The 16727-nt window shown below is 46.1% G+C and overlaps 1 long non-coding RNA gene across 1 annotated transcript in view; it reads right to left on the bottom strand.

Annotated features, from left to right (window-relative positions):
• Nucleotides 1-15551, bottom strand: part of LOC138297220 (uncharacterized) — a 76294-nt gene extending 60743 nt beyond the window's left edge. The window contains exon 1 of the long non-coding RNA XR_011203940.1: nucleotides 15439-15551. This is a non-coding gene — a long non-coding RNA (uncharacterized lncRNA). The remainder of the gene's footprint in view (nucleotides 1-15438) is intronic.
• Nucleotides 15552-16727: the final 1176 nt, after the last annotated feature.

Raw genomic sequence — 16727 nt, 5'->3', positions numbered from 1 at the left:
TACGACGCCGCCTCCCTCCACGCACTCAACAACAGCCGAGACCAACACTGCCACCAAGCCGCCCCAAAGCACACCCACGGACCTTTCGCCTGCCGCAACTGCCACTTCTCCTGTAACCGAACCTCCAAACCAACAACCACCAGACCGAACCACCTCCGCTGCATACTCCTCAACACCCGCTCCGCACGCAAACACGCCGTGGAACTCTGGGACCTGCTCGACAGCACCGCCCCGGATGTAGCCTTCCTGACCGAGACATGGTGGAACAACTCATCCGCGCCAGACATCGCCATCCCAGACGGATACAAGATCTCCCGCAGAGACCGCACCAACGGCTACGGAGGAGGACTCACCATCATCCACAGATCCACCCTCAAGATCACCACCCACACCGACGACCACTTCAACACCGCAGAGCTTCTACACTTCCGGATCCACACCGACCCCAACACCACCCTCAGAGGAACGCTCGTCTACAGACCCCCCGGACCACGGGCCCAGTTCTGCGACGCCATCGCCGACCTCGCAAGCACCCACGCACTCGCCGCCACGGATTACATCCTCCTTGGGGACCTCAACTTTCAACTCGAGAACAACAACGACCACAACTCCACCACGCTGATCAGCAACCTCAAGCACCTCGGACTCAGACAACTCAGACTCAGACGTCACCAACCCACGCCGCCGGACACACACTGGACGCCATCTTCTCCACCAGCGACCACGTTACCTTCAAAGACACCACCGAACCCTACTGGACCGACCACCACTGCATCCACTTCACCTACAACAAAAATACCGCACACCACCACAGCCGCCAACTCCCCCGGGGCAAAGTCACTGAAGAACAACTCCTCAGCGCCCTCTCCCAGAACCCACCGAACGAGCCCACCGACCCAGACACCGCGGCCTGCAACTTCAGACAATGGATCAACAACTGCGCCAACATCCTCGCCCCACTGAAGAAACCCCCCAGCAACCTCGCCAGCAAGAAAGCCTCCTGGTTCACCGACGAACTCCTGGCCTCCAAACGCGCCTGCAGGAAACTGGAAAAAAAATGGCTCCAAGAACGTACACCGGACAACCACGTAACCCTCAAAGACGCCACCCGCCGACACCAGCACCTCATCAGGACCACCAAGAGGTCCTCCTTCAAAGACCGCCTAGACAACAACGCACACGACAGCAAAGAACTCTACCACATCGTAAAGGAACTGTCCAACCCCAGCGCCAACGTCAGCGACATCCCGCCCTCCCAGGAACTCTGCTACTCCCTCGCCGCTTTTTTCCACAACAAGATCGCCGACATCCACAGCAGCTTCAACTCCCCGACCACACCCACCTCCGTCACCACCTCGAACCCAAGCATCGCCAACCCCATCACCGCCTGGTCCAACGTCGACGACGACGCAACGCGCAAAATCATGAACTCCATCCACTCCGGATCACCGACTGCCCCCTGCCCCCACCACATCTTCAACAAAGCAGACTCTATCATTGCACCCCAACTCCGCAAGATCATCAACGCCTCCTTCGAAACAGGCACCTTCCCGGAAAGCTGGAAGCACGCACACATCAACGACCTCCTCAAGAAACCCAAAGCCGACCCCAAGGACCACAGAACTTCCGCCCCATCTCCCTCCTCCCCTACCCAGCGAAAGTCGCCGAAAAGATCGTCAACCTTCAACTGACACGCCACATCGAAGACAACAACGTCCTCGACCCCTCACAAACCGGATTTAGACGCAAGCACAGCACCGAGACCACCCTCATCGCCGCCACAGATGACATCAGACGCCAACTCGACCACGGCGAGACCTCCGCCCTCATCCTCCTAGACCTCTCTGCGGCCTTCGACACGGTCTGCCACCGCACCCTGCTCCAAGAAGCCGGCATCCAGAAAAAAAAAGCCCTAGCCTAGACCTCATCCTTCCTCTCCGGCAGAACACAGACCGTCCGCCTCCCACCCTTCCGCTCAGAAGCCAACAACATCATCTGCGGCGTCCCCCAGGGCTCCTCCCTGAGCCCAACGCTGTTCAACATTTACATGGCCCCCCTCGCACAAGTGGCCCGCCGTCACGACCTCAACATCATCACCTACGCCGACGACACCCAGCTCATCCTCTCCCTCACCAACGACCCCGCCACCGCCAAAGCCAACCTCCACGAAGGAATGAAAGCAGTCGCCGATTGGATGAGAAATAGTCGCCTGAAACTCAACAACGACAAGACAGAAATCCTCATCCTCGGGACATCACCCTCCGCCTGGGACGACTCGTGGTGGCCCACCACCCTCGGGACGGCCCCGACGTCCACCGACCAAGCCTGCAACTTGGGATTCATCCTCGACTCTGCACTCTCCATGGACAGACAAGTCAGCGCCTTCACCTTCTCCTGCTACAACACCCTCCGCACCCTCCGCAGGATCTACAAGTGGATCCCGACCAACACCAGGAAGACAGTGACCCACGCCCTCGTCAGCAACAGATTGGACTACGGCAACACACTCTATGCGGGAATCCCAGCAAAACACCTCCAACGACTTCAACGCATCCAAAACGCCTCAGCCCGACTCATCACCAATGCACCCCGCCACAGCCACATCACCCCTCACCTCAAAGAGCTCCACTGGCTTCCCGTCGACAAAAGGGTCACCTTCAAGCTCCTCACCCACGCACACAAAGCACTCCACAACGCCGGCCCCACCTACCTCAACAGCAGACTCAATTTCTACACGCCAACCCGCCAACTGCGATCCGCAAGCCTCGCCCTCGCCACAGTCCCCCTCATCCAACGAACCACCTCCGGCGGCAGATCCTTCTTCTACCTCGCCGCCAAGACCTGGAACACGCTCCCTACCTACCTCCGACAGACTCAAGACCCACTTGCCTTCAGAAGACTCCTGAAGACCTGGCTCTTCGAGCAGTAACAATCTCCCCCCTCTCTCCCCCTCAGCGCCTTGGAACCCTAACTGGAAAGTAGCGCGCTCTATAAATGTCTGTGATTGATTGATTGATCCAAAGAGCACGCACTAGTGGCCCTTTTGTTGTAGAGAATGTAAAAGTGTTGGTGTTCCCAGATTTTATGGCAACGGTCAAGGCACAACATGCATCGTTCCTCAAGGTCAAAAAGGCCCTTTGTGAAGAAGGACAGCAATACTCGCTATTTCCTGCCCAACTTAAGATCATTTTAGATGGCACCATTCACTTCTGTGATACTCCGAATGCAGCAAGGACATGGCTGGAGGTGTATTGCACTGGGACGCCACTCCCCAAAGCCTGGCTCTGGCCAAGAGCTCCTCGATAAAGACCCAAGAAAAGAACAAAAGGTGCCTACAGGGGGAAATCCTTGAAGAAGCTGTTCCTATCCCAAACCAATGAGAACAGGCCATGTCACTGCTCACAGTAGCTGAAATAGCATTGACGCACCAGACAGATGCTGAGACTGAAACACCTTTAGAACGACAATCACTAGTCTCAGAATCTGACACATCTATCATTAATGAAGAAGGTCTGCATAAAGTGAATCCTCAAACTGCAGAGGTTCTGATATGATAAAATGGCACTAGATTCCACTGCAACATCACCAAGAAACTGGGACTGACTAGTTAGAGAACAGGGGAGTGCCTTGAGACCCTCACGGGTGAGTAGTGCACTTTACAAATACCCTGATTGATTGATTGATAAGACAATGCGGTCCTCACGTTCGGCTGCAGTCCTGGGTCTATGGTAATGGGTCGCCCAAGGGGTGTTCGAGGCCTGGAAGTAGGTTGGGGTCCTGCTGATGCCCAGATAAACACTGAGAACAGGGCTGGCGCTGCATTCTGGGAACTCATCCTATTTAGCCCACCCCACTCAGATTTGCCCCTGCCACGACTTTTCCGGTTTGGGTGGCCAGCTGTTGCCAAACTGATCCTGGGTTGGGGAGTTTGAAATTGGGGTTTTGTTTGTTTGTCCCAGGGGACAAGACACTAGAAACTTCTGGTGAGAGTCGACGGGGGGACTGGGGAGGGTTGCACAAAATATATAGGCTGTTTGCTCCCATGGCAGATCTTTCATACACCTTAACCTTTATGTCCTGGAATAGCAGAGGGATGAGGCCTGCTTCCAAACACCATAACATACACCAATACTTGCAGGGCCAAGGAGTGCAGGTGGCTCTGCTACAGGAAACCCACCTTACAAGGGGGCAGGTGTAACGCCTGTGGTGCAGATGACGAGGGCAATTATATGCAGCTTCCTACTCAGCCTATGCAAGGGGGTGTTCATTTGGATCAGGGTGGGGACACGTGTTGAGCTTATGTACTCTGCCATTGACGAAGATGGAAGATATGTGTTGCTCAGAGGCAAATTGCAAAATAGAGACATTAACCTGGGGAGTGTGTATGCCCCGAATCAAGATCAAGTAATCTTTCAGGTGCTAACTGTCCCAGTGGCCTCTCTAATAGCAGATGACCTTCTATTTGGAGGGGACTTTAACTGTGTTGCAGATGTTACTTTGGACAGATATACCCCTACCCCACAACAGGGCTTTGGCACCTAAGATTTCTGAGGGCTTCAGGGACTGGTTGGGGCACTAGGAACTATCAGGTATTTGGAGGGTCCAACACAGGCAGACACAGACTACTCATACTATTCACACATCTACCAACTAGACATGTTCGTGTGTGTTCAAACAGGCTTACCAGATGCATGACACATACAGAATACCTGGGACGTACACTGTCCGACCACTGCACACTATTATTGAAGTTCTGCCCAGCTGAGGAGTGCTCAAATTGACGTCTTAATTGACCTTGAAAGATGCATGCTTCATAGACTCATTACATACACCTATCTCTGAATATTTTGATCCAAGGCACAGCGACCACTGCCCTTCCTGAGTGGGATGCATTTAAAGTTGTGATACGTGGTCACTGTCTGGGACAGTCAGTGGGGGTGAGAAGGGAGCTAAATGAGGAGATTAGACAGATAGATGGTAGACTACACAATCTAGATAACCAACTGGGGACTGATAACAGGACAGAGGCCCGATTCCGGAAAGACAAGGAACAACCTGCTAGTTAGGGCTCTTTTCTAGGCCTGAGCACAGAGAGTGAGAACTAGATTCTTAGATCTGTCCCTGGCATTGGCCAAGTGATGAATAGCACTGATGTGGAAGTCAGAAAGAGGCCCTGTGGTCACAACTTGGGTAATTGATGTGTTGACTTGGGCTAAGGCTAAAGAAAGATCTCTGATCCGAGAAGATGCCAGAGGAGTGTGACGATACCCATTTGAGGACTAGGGGCAGAGGTACTGGAGGCCTGGGAACACCCAGAAGGGGATTCCAGAGGGGGGGGGGGAACAAGACAGGGGCACAACTAGACTCAAACTTTGTGGGGGGTAGCACTGGGATTAGTGGAGGTAGAGACATCATAAGAGATTAACCAAAATTACTTGTGGGGGGCTCCCTTCACTTTTCTGATGCAGCACATAAAAAACAAAGTCATTCTTTGAAACTACATGAGGCAAATAGTGCATTTTAAAGCACTCTGGTTCAGTAACATTGTTCTCAGCATAACAGGATTTTGGGGCTCACCCTCAAGCAAGTTTAGGACAGTGAATGACAATGTTTTATTTTAATTCATATTAGGCCAGTAAGCAGGAGCAATGTGAAACACCAGATTCTAGTTTCCATATCAACATGTGAAAAATCATAATCATCCATGCCAACACACACTGGGCCAGTTGTGTCAACCTAACTGGTCTTAAATACACACTTTCACAAGATATTTGAGCATCCTTCCCCCAAAGGAAAGTTTGGAAAATAGGAAAGTAACAATGCAGTTCATGACAAACTAATCCCAGAAAGAACTTTGGATGCATAAGACTGTTTTGTAATGAGATTGATGGAGTTAAATTACAACAATTGCAAAACTCAATTATAGTGTGAGAGAAAGACTGGGTTGCAGACAAACTAGTCTCTCCTTTGTCACGGCAGGTAGGAAGTTAGACACAAACGATAGACCCTGTCTAAACCTCATTTGAGATAACGTATTGGCTCGTCTGAGCAGGAAGCAAATACTCCAGAAACACAAAATACCTTCCCTTAGTATTATCCATTTTAAGCACAGCCCTTCTGCTAATGTAGCCTTCTGTCCTATAAACCATTGCTGAAAACAAGACATCTCTAACCATGCTGGCCTCTGGCCTCAAAGAAACCATCCCTCCCTTCCACTTTCTCTCCCGCTGTCTCTGCTCCTAAATGTAAATACTACAGGGTGGATCATGCGTGGTCTGCCTTGAGGCCCTATGTAGTGGGGAGGATCTCCTGCTTCTAAGGGGCTCTTCTTGGCCTGCCCTAGTATGTCTTGAATAGTCTATCCTTATTTTTACATCTGCTATTCCCATTCCTCTCGCTGTCATCCTGCACTGTGAAAATGCAAAACTTTGCATACCCATAGAAACTGACCTACATGATACTCTTGTCCTCGATATTCTTCACACAGTATTTTTTCAATATGATATTTTGGACTTGATATTTCGTCCAAACACCCCCTATCAAAGAACTCCACATACACAGGTGCCATTCCTCTATGTGGCTGAATTCAACAGCCTCTGCATCCTGAGAAACTTGAGCATCTGGAATGTCCAACCAAAACTCAAACTTGATTATTTGTGTTAAACCAAAGACTCAACATCTTCCACAGGTCTTCAGGATAGCATATCATGCTGGACAATATCTGGACACAATTGTTTCCATACCAAAACTCAGTGACTGGACAGTAAATCTTCCCATAATCTGGAGAAACCACAAACCCATCTCCTTCCACATTAACCTGGCCACCATTACCACTTTTACAATATTAAAGAGCAACAATACCTTCTGCAGACTAGTTCAACCTCATCAAATTCACCGCTCACCTCACTGCATTATTGGCATCATAATCGCAAAACAAAAGAGAACGCTATCCAATGGCTTCTACAGAGGCCACTCAAGACCTCCTCATTTCTTGAAACTCACAAATACCACAGATACTGCTGCTCAATCAAATGTGGAAAAAAATGTTAGAGAATGAAAGCAAAACTGAATTGAAGAAGTCAAATGACTGCAATGATAAATTCCACAACCTAGCCTCAACAGTTACCAAGATCACACTACCCCAATAACTTTGTGGTGCACTTGCAGATCTTGTTGTCATGATAACTGATATCCTAGAACATTGCCTCAAACATAAGTCATGAATCCAACGGATCCAGAACGCCGCAGCACGACTCATCCTGGACATACCTCGCCACCACCACATCTCCGGACACCTGAGAAAACTCCATTGGCTCCCGGTCAACAAGAGGATCACCTTCAGACTCCTCACCCACGCACACAAAGCCCTCTACAACCTCAGACCCAAACTCATCAACTCCCGCGTCTCCTTCTACACTCCTCCGCGCACTCTGCGCTCCACCGGTCAGGCCTTGGCAGCCGTTCCCCGCATCCGCAAAACCACCGCCGGAGGAAAATCCTTCTCTTTTCTGGCAGCGAAGACCTGGAACTCCCTGCCCAGTCACCTTCGCGCCATACCCGAACACCTCCCCTTCAGAAGGCAGCTCAAGACCTGGCTCTTCGAGCACTGACCCCCTCCCCCCCAGCGCCTTGAGACCCTTATGGGTGAGTAGCGCGCTTTATAAATGTGATTGATTGATTGATTGAAGTAACCTTCATCCTCAGTCCACAAAGCACAAGACAATCTGTGCTGGTGGACAACAACTCCTCCTAACCCAGTTCTAGGACCTCCTAAATACCAGCCACCCAGATATCTCCCGCATAAGACACCAGTGCACCTCTAGAGGACACCCACCCTTCAACTATCATGCCTATCCAGGCCCGAACCATTACTCCTAAACTCAGACATCTTCCTCTCATTTCCTCGTACACAAAGCCAATCACACAAAAGATTATCCTTAATTTAGCTGATTTAGCCTGCTGCTGATCCAACTCCAATAGTACACTCCTTTGCAAACTGTAAGAAAGAGCTGCTTTTGCTTAAATGTCCAACTTTCTCCCTCTCTAATTGTTACACTGATGTCTATTCTGGCAGTTGATCACAATACACCCACATATCACCTGAAAATCACAGTTGATACGAATGGCGTTGCCGCATACTGCCTCTGGGCCTTTCTGCTACCTTTGATTTAGTCTGCTGCTCCAACAACTATAGGCCTATGAGATCATAGCATACAAGAAATCATTTTAGACTAAGTCAGACCAATACACACATATTCATACTTACTGGACAAAACTAGTGAATTTGTCTCTTTCTCAGTCATGGCTCATTCCCTGACCCCATCAAAACTGGCCACGTCCATGTCTCAAAAACCCTCCACAGATGTGAATGATCTCAACAACTTTTCCCCTATCACCAACCTCCCCTTTCTCACAAAAAATCATCAAAAGATGTTTAGCAGAGCAACTCATCCAACACATCAAAAGCAACAACCTTCTGGATGAATTCCAATCTGGCTTCAGTCAAAGGTGCAGCACCGCTCAAGGTCATTACTGATGCAGTCCACGTCCTTGCCTCACGCTGCTCTTGCCTACTGATCCTTCTAGCTCTATCTGCAGCTTTTGATAAGTAAATCAGAATATACTCCTTCACATACTAAAACATCAGATGGGTGTTGGAGGCATGGTCCTAAAGTGGTTTGAATCTTTACTCATGGGTAGGTCACAGAGGATCAAAATTGAGGACTGTCTTTCTACACAGAAGGACATTGAACAAGGAGTCCCACAGGGTTCTACCCTCGCTCCTACCCTGTTCAACCTCTATATCAAGCCTCTAGGAGTCGTTCTTAGAAAGGCTGAGGTTCTCTATCATCAATATGCAGACAACAACCAACTCTATTTAAAAGTCTACCAAGGACAGCTCTCACCTTGCCACCACCTTAAACTCTGTTCAAGACTAGATGATTTATCAGAACCTAAAACAGAACCTTTCTAAAACCAAATCTCTTATAATTTCCTCTTCGAATTCTCAACTGCCTGTTCAATCCTGGATGAATACTTCCAACATCCTTAGCAGCAAAATCCCCCATGATAATGTACCCTTCCTGAGTCTGAGATCTACTGTATGATCCCTGTTGCCACTCGACCTTGCTGCTACCACCTATACCATCTACACCCTCCAACAATTGTAAGTCCCTTTCCTTGTAACAATCATTACTTATCTCTGTACCTATGTAACCTACCCGCCACTTTGTGGCTTTGTAAAACTTTAATTAACTAGCATACATTCTGTAAAACTGTATCTCTTGTTAGGAAACCTGTTCTTTTGCAAAGCGCTCTAACACCTTTGGGTAATCGGTGCTATATAAAAAAAAAAAACTAAATAAATAAATAAATAAGCCATGACCTGCCCTATGTTGTCTTATCAGCCAATGCCAACTACGTCCACACACCTCTAACACCTTTATGGGCAAGAGCTGTAGAGTTTGATGTGTCTTCTTCTGGCAGGACAACCATCACTGTCCACAATACTAGGACCCACACCACCTCCCAACAGTCTCTCATTCGTTTGTATTTAGTAGAAAGGCTTTCTGTACTATAATCATTTGGTCAGTGCTTTGGCATGGATAAGCAGTTCGGCAGTGTTTTTGCAGATTCAGGTTTTCAGCTAGATGTCCATTAGGTCCATATCATGGCTCACTCTGAAACAAGGCATCATACAGCTCCTTTGACCTGTAAAGTTAATGGGCAAAATATTTTTTGTTTACAAGAGATCCTAGTTTTTGAATGAGTATGGTTCATTGATAAACCACTGATGGATGACATCAGCAACCATGGTTATCCAAAATATTAGTAGGTTATGAGTGTAATGGAGATAAGTTTGCAGTTGCAAGTGTGGGTGGAGGAATAGTCTTTCGTTTGCAAAAGAAAAATACATCTGAATTAATACCAAGTGTATAATATAAGTGGGTGTCTTTGTTGATGAATTATGTTTTTCCGGATATTGTCTAAAGGCTGCTACTATGCCTTTCGGAGGATATTGATCTAAAGGGGTACCTTTCAGCCATGGCTGCTCAGATTAATTGTACCCAATATTTTGTGGTAGAGCCTATTTAGTTAGCTGGTAGTATGGGGGGAACTGGGAATGTTTTACTTTGGGGTTAAATTGTTTTCTATGAGTAAGTACTGCATGTTGGGATAATGAGTCACAAATTAGTTCATTTTTTATTTTTAGGAGTGTAAGGAAGATGAAACCCTTTGGGTCCTTTGGAATTACATTAATGTTGTGTCCTTTGCTCTTGGAAATTAGTTGCAGGATTATTTCCTTAATGGTTCTGCCTCTATCTTGTTTGTGGGATTCCTAGTTTTGTAAAATATTTTGTCTCCTCCTGCATGCATGCTTGTTATATAGCTCCATGGGGTAGGCAATCACTGATAAAATTTACTGGCTCAGCCCTTCATCCTTCTAAAGTCAAAACAGAAATCTGAGTATGCCTGTGTTTAGTAATCATAATACCTTTAATTTTCACAACTAGAAAGCTGCATTAGCAGATACGGTTTTAAAACAACCATATTTAATCAACAGGAAGCAGGGTATTTATAAAAACAAGTTTGATAATTATTTTGTGGTCATATAGCTAGTGATCTATAGAACTGCATGTTTCTTGTGCATCATCTTGAACTTATTCAATTGTTGAGTGAAAGGCTATGCTAGTATTTTAGTATTAGTATTTCATTTACAGTCCTGTTCTGAAAAACAGCTTCAATTACACATTGTGTGCTAACATTCCTAGAGCCAGTGTTCTTTTCACTTTGAAGGAATGAAAGATATGAACAAATGGTAGCATTACAGCTATTATAAGGGCTATGGCTTTTAAAAAGGAGCATGGAGAGACATATTCCTTTCATACCACTTGTGCAAATGGGATTTCTCATGTTCAGCTCTCTTGAAATGGGCATTGTATTCAAGAGGTAACATTAGAGCAAGCACAGTAATCCCTTTCCATTTCAGCTTTTAATTTAATTATTGTGAAATCAAAGATGGGTGCGGCCCTGGCAATTCCCTATCATGGAAAATACCCCTTTTCATTTGTTAACTCCTTAAATCCATTGGGTGCTGCCTCCTTAAAGACATTAAGGCCCAGATTTATACTTTTTCACGCAAAACTGCATAAGCGCAGTTTTGCGTGAAAAAGTATAGCGCCGGCTAGCGCCATTCCAATATGCCGGCCAGGCGCCATATATATGGAATGGCGCTAGCTGGTGCTAATGCCCTGTTAGCGTCCTTGTAAAGGACGCAAACAGGGTGGGGAAGGCATAGGGGAAACCGGAGTTTGTGTGCCGAATTATGGCTCTACACTGTTTAAAAATGCCTCTAAGCAGTGTAGCGCCATCTTTTGGCGCACAACTCCCATGGACATGGCTCCTGTCTTAGCAAAGACAGGAGCCATGCCCACCACCCCAATGGCCATGCCCAGGGGACATATGTCTGAGTGACTGCCGCTCAGACCAATCCTGACGCTGCTTACATGCTGTGTTTAGCACATAAGCAGCACCAGGATTGCGGGGGAGCCTGTGCAAATGCCGGGACACCACAAAAGGAGCGAGGCGGCAGGAGATGGCAGTGGGAGAAAGGCAGCACGAGGTCCGTTTTTTTTTTTAAATGTTGTTTGCCCCGTTATCGTCCCCCTTGACATGTGCGGCGGCCGCCGCTGTTTTTATGTGTATTTCAGTGCTGCTTATCTGACATCCATCACGCCCAGTACTGAAGCCCATGATGCCAATTCACTAACTGCGTTTGTAGTAGGTTTAGGAATACTATAATAGTATTTTTCACATATTAGAAAATGCTACTCAAAACCTACGAGTGTAAATGTCCACCTCCACCTTTCCTATTTTTTATTGGGAAATCCTCATATGTGTAAGTTTATTACTTTGTAGTAAATCTGGGAGGGACAGGGTGTGGCTGCAAAAAAGAGACATTCTTACTATTAAATGGGAGGGGTTTACGAATGAGTAAGGAGGGGTTGAAGTAGGGTTTAGGAAGAGACATTCACCCACTCAAACTTGAATAAGCCCATTGCTGTAAAAACATTCTGCTTTTAAGTTACTACACCTAAAAAAGGACCCAAACAGTAGTATATTATTCCAGCTTCGAGCTAGAGTAAGTCCAGCTCCACACATGGCCAACTACTAGCACTGCAACATCTTCCCATAGGCAATAATATTAAATTAATTCAGTTAATAATATAAATAACTATAACTTAATATTAAACAATATAAAAAAGATATTGATTATTTAACCATAACATATTTTAACATCGTTTTTAATTCATAAACTAATGTAACATTAATTGTTATTAAAATATAATTAAACTACATCAATTGCATACGTGACTTTTAATAATTATTAATGCACAATAAAAATATATATTTTTAACTTTAGGTGGGAATTTATTTTTTAATTTCAACTTCAGTAAAACATGTTTATTCAACTTTATATTTAAAATGTATTTGTTTATATTTTAAACTACTTTAACAAATTAAATATCATTTATCATTATTTCTTTAGCAGTTTTATTTCAAGTCCCTGTTCAAAACATTTTCTATGGGTGGGTGCGGCCCTTTAAGCAGTTGGTCATGTGTGGTGCTGGACTAACTATTGATTTTTTCACAGTAGTAACTTATGCTTGTACATTTGGCTACACCCCCTTTTCCAATGGGTGGGGACATGTAACTCTACACTTTTAAGTAACACTACACTCAAATTTTGAGAATTACCAAAAGTTCTAATAATATTCAAAAGTGTAAGAACAAATTGCATGTGTAAATTACTCAAAAGTGTAAGTTACTTCGGGAATAGCCCTGTATGTCTTCTGTGTGATCTTGCTTGCAGTGTGGGCAAGGCAAAGTTAGAAAGTAGGCAGAGAAAGGGGGGTGAGGGTCACCGGAGGCAATCAGAATGCAAATGTAATGGGCCACAAAAGGCAATAGGGCATGCTCAGGTTAAAGTGGTTCAAGGGCTCAATTTGCCATTCATGATTTAAGTATTTTGTCCCTTGTACATTTTTTATTGCATTTCTAAGGGACACATGGATTGCTGTATGTAGGGTATCCAGAGTACGTTAGGCAAATGACAGGAAAGTCTGGGCAATTGAAAAGACAAATGCAGCGCTGAGAAAAACATTCCAACCTAGCTACGTAATTCATATGCCATTAACCTAGTGCCAAAATGATTTAGTTATGCTTGGTACCAGTCACCCAGGCAGTATTGATACTAATCAGACGTGATTACCTTTATTAAGAGACCAGGCCAGGGTAACTGTCCCTGAGGCAGGATCAGAAATTCAAATGATCAATATTAAGGGGCTGCATTCATTCTGTGGCAAAGGCAGAACTAATTAGGAGTGTGACACCTGAGCCTGAATTACAATGGCTGAGATGGATTGGAGTGGAATGGATTTTTTGTAGTGCAGTGGGGTGGATTGGAGTGGAGTGGATTTGAGTAGGGTGGTTTAAGGTGGTGTGGGGTGGATTGGGTTGGATTGGACTGAGGTGGGTTGGACTGGAGTGGAGTGGGTCGGACTGGTATGGGTTGGATTGGAAGTGGGTGGGTGGGATTTGAATGTGTTGGATTGGAGTGGGATGGGCTGGATTGAAATGGGGTTGGTTGAATTGCAGTGGGGTAGGCCGGACTGTAGTGGAGTCAGTTCGACTGTAATCGGTAGGATTGCAGTGGATTGGAATAGGGTAGATTGGATTGGAGCAGGGGCAGATTGTTATAGATGGGAGTAGGGCAGATTGGAGTGGGGCAGATTGTTTTGGTTTGCAGAGGCACAGATTGGAGTGGGGCAGGTTTTTTTTTATTGGAGAGGGGTGGACTTTTTTATTGGAGTGGGGCAGATTGTTTTGGATGAGTGGGGCAAATTTTTTGGATTTAAGTGGGGCAGATAGTTTTGGATTGCAGTGGGGCAGATTGTAGTGGAGCAGGTTGTTTTGGTTAGCAGTGGGGCAGATTTGAGTGGGGTAGGTTGTTTTGGGTTGGAGTGTGGGATATTATAGGGGGCAGATTGTTTTGGATTGAAATGGGGATGATTCTTTTGGATTGGAATGGGGCAGATTGCTTTGGATAGCAGTAGGGCAGATTGTTTTGGATTGTAGTGGGGCAGTTGTTTTGGGCTGTAGTGGGGCAGAATGATTTGTACTGAAGTGGGGCAGACTATTTTGGATTGGAGTAGGGCAGAATGTTTTGGATTGGAGTGTGGCAGATTAGAGTGGGGACGATTGTTTTGGATTAGAGTGGGGCAGATCAGATTAGGGTAAATCGGAGTGGAGCAGATCGGAGTGGGGTGGATTGGCGTGAGGTGGATTGGAGAGCAGACTGGAGTGGGGCAGAGTGGGGTGGATCGGGGTTAGGTGGACTAGATTGGAGTGGGATGAGCTTGATTAGAGTGGGGCGGACTGGATGGGAGTGGGGCAGATTGCAGTGGGGCAGAGTGTTTTGGATTGGAGTGAGTCAGATTGGTTTGGACTGGAGTGGGGCAGATTGTTTTAGATTGGAGTGGGGCAGATTGTTTTGGATTGGAATGGGTAAAACTGTTTTGGATTCAAGTAGGGCAGATTATTTTTGATTGGAGTGGGACAGAGTGGAGTGGGACAGATTATTTTGGATTGGAGTGTGGCAGATTGGAGTAGGGCATATCGGATTGGGGCACATGGGATTAGGGCAGATTGGAGTGGGGTGGATTGAGGTGGTCCGGATTGGGGTGAGGTGGATTGGGGTGGGGCAGAGTGGGGTGAGGTGGACTGGACTGGAGTGGGGTGAATTGGATTGGACTGGGGCAGATTAGATAGGAATGGGGTGGATTGGAGTGGGGCAAATTGTTTTGGATTGGAGTGAGGCACATTGGTTTGGATTGGAGTGGGGTAGATTGGAATGGGGCTGATTGTTTCAGGTTGGAGTAGGGCAAACTATTTTTGATGGGAGTGGGGACGATTGCTTTGCATTGGAGTGAGGCAGGGTGGTGTGGGTAAGATTGTTTGGGATTTGAATGGGGCAGATTTGAGTGGAGTGGGCGGGGAGGATTGGAATGTGGTGAATTTGAGTGTATTGGCGTGAGTGGTTTGTATTGGAGTGGGGTGGACTGGATTGGAGGGGGGTAGATCGGAGCGTAGGGCATGATTATGTTAACACATAATTTCTGAAATTACACATAAAAAAGAAGACCATTTTGCTTTGCAGTATTTAGCACAAGATAATAGTCATCTTTTGAGAACAGCTCCCATTAACAAAAACAAAACAAAACATCAGTGCAAAATGAGAAAAGTACACTTGGGAAAATAACACAAAAAGAAAACTGCGATTTTGTTTGTCCTGCTGAGCACATTTTTGCCATTCATGTGCCTTCTGTTTGCAGGGCACTAGAAGTTAAAAAGAAGTTAAAAAGAACAAAATAATACCTCAATCACGTCGGGAGTAGCAGATGGCACTGATTAAGTTGAATCAATCAGTGCTTGGGCCCTGCTCCACAGACAGGAATGGAAATGATGATATGCCAGCCATGACCAACTGCGAGGCTGTAAAGAAGAGTGCAACACAATCCAACAAATGAACAGCAGGCAGGCTCCAAGCCCTTTTTTAAACACATCAGCATCTCACAAGCAATACGCATGCACTAGCACATGCTACCGCAGGCTGGACCCTAAAAATTACACCTAAATCTCCTGCAGTGATACTGTGGCCAAAAAAGGCTCAATTCTACTTCAGCCAATCCTTGGGGTAAGTCACACAACACACATATCCAATCACTGGTACTGCAAGACACTCTCGTAGAAATCAGTGGAGGCACTGGCATCATATGGGGAAGAATTGGAAAATACAAATATTTTTAGGTAAAACCCTTATATTTCAACTCTAGCTATAAATACTATAAAGGTCATACTGTAACAAGGCTTGAATTACATGTAACATGCTTATTACTACAAGTACTTCACCAAAACCATCATCAGGTAAAAGCAAGTCTGGACTGGCTGTACCAGGCATCGGGCGTTTCTCTGGGAGGCTGGATTGGTGAGGGCTGGTTTTGTAGCAGTTCAGCAGTTTATATGGCACCGCAGAGTTCCTTGGATATCCAACAGCTTGACTCATCTAAGGTAGCTCAGAGGGTTAATATACCTGCTGCAAAGAACGTGGATTATGCAGATTACAGAACAGTATTTATGTGCATAGCTCAGTGGGATACGGCTTTTGTCACAGCGATCCTTTTGTAACTGTCCAGTTCACAAGTTACAATCATAATCTAGCCCAGTGAGCTATGAACTGTCATCAAAGAGCAGCATGCAAACTGCATGGTACAAGCTAGAAAGTTATGTTTTTTCCCCAGTCTTTGATTATTCTAATTTTGCTAAAAAGGGTTTGTTCAGTTGAAATAAATTATCAGTAAAGAAAACTCTAGCCACTGTGTTACATTCTGCATCTTACGTTTATGCTTCTCCAGACCAAGTGCTCTTAGAAAATGTCTAGCAGTGTGGGTGACATGTGAATCCTATGCCTTCTAGTCCCCTTTGTATTATATAACACTTTCTATACACTGATTTATCACACATACAATTCATTGGCGCTATATGCATGTGATGTAAAGTGCTCCAACACCCTACCCCGGCAAGAGAGGCACTATAAAACAAATGAAATACATGTGAGAGAGCGGCTATAGAGAGAGGAGAGGCATTGTTGGAGCGTGATCGTGATG

This window comes from Pleurodeles waltl, chromosome 5 (genome assembly GCF_031143425.1).
Source record: "Pleurodeles waltl isolate 20211129_DDA chromosome 5, aPleWal1.hap1.20221129, whole genome shotgun sequence".
NCBI lineage: Eukaryota > Metazoa > Chordata > Amphibia > Caudata > Salamandridae > Pleurodeles > Pleurodeles waltl.
This window is presented reverse-complemented; position numbering and strand designations above follow the sequence as displayed.